Genomic DNA, 3724 nt, shown 5'->3' with positions numbered 1-3724 from the left:
CATCTGAATTTCCAAGGGCAGGGAATGGGCACTGTTCTTGGTTATTCCCATGCACAGTGCCTGGTCCAGAATTAGATGTCAATGCATGTTCATAGATTATACCAATCAGGAGGCACGATTCTGCTGTGAATGATAATGTATAGGAATCTGAGGATTGAGGAATGAGAGAAAGAGTAAAAGAAATATATATATGGCTAATATGCAAAGTGTCCCCTCAGGAGTTCGACTGGGAGACTGGGAGACTGGGAGTTCGATCGCTTGCTATGATGTGCGCTGACCACCAGGGGGGCGGCACAGAATGAAGGAAGGCCCCATCCCACAGCCAGAAGGCCCCTATTGGCCCTGATCACTGGCCAGGCCGAGGGACCCTACTCGTGAATGAATTTCATGCATCAGGCCTCTAGTTCTTTTATAAAAATCAAAACAGAAGGGACATCGTTTTTGTCTCTGTGGAGACTAGATTTCACCTTAATAGAGGAAGATTTCTAAGTATTTACTAGTCCTTCCAATGAAGAGCTCTAAGGATAATTTTGGCTTTTAATATTGCATCACTATTCAAAGCTTTTAGGCTTCTTTTCTGTCTACTTATGTATTCGGGTATTTCATAAATTTCTGGATCTCATCTTCATGAATGACAACCATTGTGCCCTTCAGAATTGATAGGACAGAGGTATTATCAGTGTGTTCTTTTTTCTGCATTAAAACTGTTATTTTATCTACAACTGAAAGATATTAAGGAACCCTATGAGCCAGGGAAATTTCTCTATTGTTATGTTTTATGTTTTTCTCCCTAGGATCAAACAATGTGCCAAGTACTGGGCAGTAAATGGAATAAAACAACCATTCCCCTAACCCCCACTATGGCACTCACTCTCCTGTGCTTCATACATAGCACAGCTTTATAAAATTTTTTATTGATTTCAGAGAGGAAGGGTGAGGGAGCGATAGAAACATCAATGATGAGAAAGAATCATTGATTGCTGCCTCCTGCACACCTCCTACTGGGGATTGAGCCCACAACTGGGGCATGTGCCCTTGACTGCAATCAAACTGGTACCCTTCAGTCCGATGCTCTATCTACTGATCCAAACCAGGTAGGGCTACATAAGACATCTTTAAGGAGACAGAGCTCCACATCCACTGACCTATCAGGGCCACACTATCACAGTTACAGTTGTCACACATCCCCTCTAAGATGCACTGTTCTCACCTCTAAAAGAGCAACGTTCTTGAACCATGCCATAGGGCTACTGGAATAATATGTACAAGGCAAAACGTGAAAAGTATAAAGCACTTACTACATTGACAGACTATTAAAACTGAGCAATTTTGTTGAGTGTTAATTATTAGGACAATCAGTCTATTGATATTATAAGACAAACGTTTTTATATATAAATTTGAATATCTGAAAATAACTTTGATGAATTTTCAAAAATCTAACAAGAGAAATCAATGAAATGTTAGAAAATACAAAATAATCAAATTAGTATGGTAAACAAAGTCAAGAATTAGAAAAAAATGTTCTATAAATTTATACTTGAAGAAAGACTACACCCATCCTACAAACATGTTTTAAAATTAACAACAGTTTCTACCTGCCTCTTAAAATGTAAAGGATTTCTCACAATAACTTCTATGGGTATTTTTACTTTGCTTTGCTGAACCTGATAAAGCCTCATGTCATCTACATAATATATTTCTAAAGAAAGAATCAAATTACTTGCATTATAAACTTCAAACTGGGCAGACGGCAAAATCAAATTTGGCTTGTCTACAAAAATTACAGTCATGGAGTTGAATTTTAAATTACCAAATTTTTGACTTTAGTGTCTCTTGAAAGTCTGTTCCAATAATAATAATAATAATAAAGATCCAACTGTCATATTCACAACAAATGATTTTCAAAATAGGACTTGTCAATCTCTGAATGACAGACCCTCTGTTCATTATATCCAACAATATTCCTAGGTTATGATGCCTGCAGAGGAAATAATATTACTTACATTGTCTAGAGTAGGTGTTCATTATAGATTCAAAAGCGATGACTTTAACATGGAAGATAAACAAATAATTTTGCCTATCCTATATAATAAAAGCCCAGTAATCAGAACGACCAGAGACCAGAACCACCACGGCCCCTCACCAGGCTGGCTCCACCCCCAAGCAAGCAGTTAAGGGAAATCAGGCAGGCAGGCAAGTGGTTGGGGGTGATCAGGCAGGCAGGTTAGTGGTTGGGGACGCTCAGGCAGGCCTGTGAGTGATCGGGGGGATCAGGTAGGCAGGCGAGCAATTGGGGGGATCAGGTAGACAGGAGAGCGGTTGGGAGCAATCAGATAGTCAGGGAAGCAGTTGGAGGTGATCAGGTAGGCAGGCGAGTGGTTAGGGGCGATAAGGCAGGCAGGCAGAGCCCCACGATTGATTGCCTCAAAGAGGGACACCCAGGCCACAACCTGTGGGAGGGACGCTGGGCAGCTGTGATGGGAGATGCTTGTGGCAGTGGAGGCTGCAGGGTGGGGCTGGTGCCATGGTGGCTCCTGAGCGGGCACAGCACCTGCAGCCTGGCCCAGGCCCAAGGGTCACAGCCTCTCCCTTCGGCTTCTGCAGGGCTGGACTGCCATTCCCCCTGCTATGATACCTGGGCAGATCCCAGACCCTTCCATGAGTACAGGCTCTCTGCCAGGGCTCAGCTCCCTGACCGGACTCCCCAGCTCGGCCCTGACTGCAGAGGAGCTGAAATACGCTGACATCTACAACATTGGGGCCATGATCACCCCTTTGCACTTCCTGGAGGTGAAATTGGGCACGAGGCCTCAACCAGGGAAAAGTGAGCTAGACGAGGACGAGGAGCGAAGGAAAAAGCGCTGGGAAAAGAACAAAGTGGCAACAGCCTGATGCCGGAACAAGAAGGAGTGGAAGGAGTTTCTGCAGCAGAAATCTGAGTGGCTGGAGCTCATGAATGTGGAGTTGAAAACCCAGATGGAGGAGCTGAAGCAGGAGCGGCAGCAGCTCATCCTGATGCTCAACTGGCATCGCCCCACCTGCATCATCAGGACCAACAGCATTAAGACCCCCGACTCAGAAAGCAACCGACTGCTGGGGCGGCTGGAGAAGTGACCATGGGCTGGGAGGGGAAAGAGGAGGAGATGAGGAGAGGGAGGAGGAGGAGGGTCCCAGAGGGCTCTTCCTTCCTGCATGAAAAGCTCTTCAATGAGGATCAGCACAGCCAGCATTGGCCAGGCTTTTGTGAAACTCAGATCAGCCACACTAGGGAAAGAACCCCAGGCTGATGAAACCCAGGAACAAGCGCTGAGACCAAAGTAGTCCTGGCGGTTTTTTGGGGGGTGGGGTGGCTGTTCTGCCTGGGGCCAGGCTTGCAGGAGGCAGGACAGAGGCTCTGAGCTGGAGAGATGTCCAACCAGGCAGCTATGGGCACTTCTCCGGCCTCTCTAACAGGGCACCCACCCAAAGGACCTCTGAGCAGCCAGGAAAAGCCATGAATTGCAACTAAAATTAGGCTGAGTATGGAACTCAGCGTCAAACTGCAATCTGCCTGCCCCCAGCCCTGACCCTGACCCTGATGCAAGGCTGGAGAAGGGTACAGTGCCAGGCCATGCTATACCCACCCACCGTGGTCCAGCTCAGTCCTGCCCAGAGTGGCAGCCGGGGTGCACCCTCACCAGCCTTGCTGGAGTTGCTGTGGGCACGAAGCATGGCACCCTTTCT

At 46.5% G+C, this 3724-nt stretch overlaps 1 pseudogene; it reads left to right on the top strand.

The window, feature by feature from the left end:
• The first annotated feature begins 2629 nt into the window (after positions 1 to 2629).
• LOC139007485 (jun dimerization protein 2 pseudogene) lies at positions 2630 to 3115 on the top strand (annotated as a pseudogene).
• Positions 3116 to 3724: the final 609 nt, after the last annotated feature.

This window comes from Myotis yumanensis, unplaced genomic scaffold, assembly GCF_028538775.1.
Source record: "Myotis yumanensis isolate MYYU_CA2020_CCGP unplaced genomic scaffold, mMyoYum1.0.hap1 SCAF_1, whole genome shotgun sequence".
Taxonomy (NCBI): domain Eukaryota; kingdom Metazoa; phylum Chordata; class Mammalia; order Chiroptera; family Vespertilionidae; genus Myotis; species Myotis yumanensis.
Note: the sequence above shows the minus strand (reverse complement) of the source record. Positions and strands in the feature narration are given on the sequence as shown.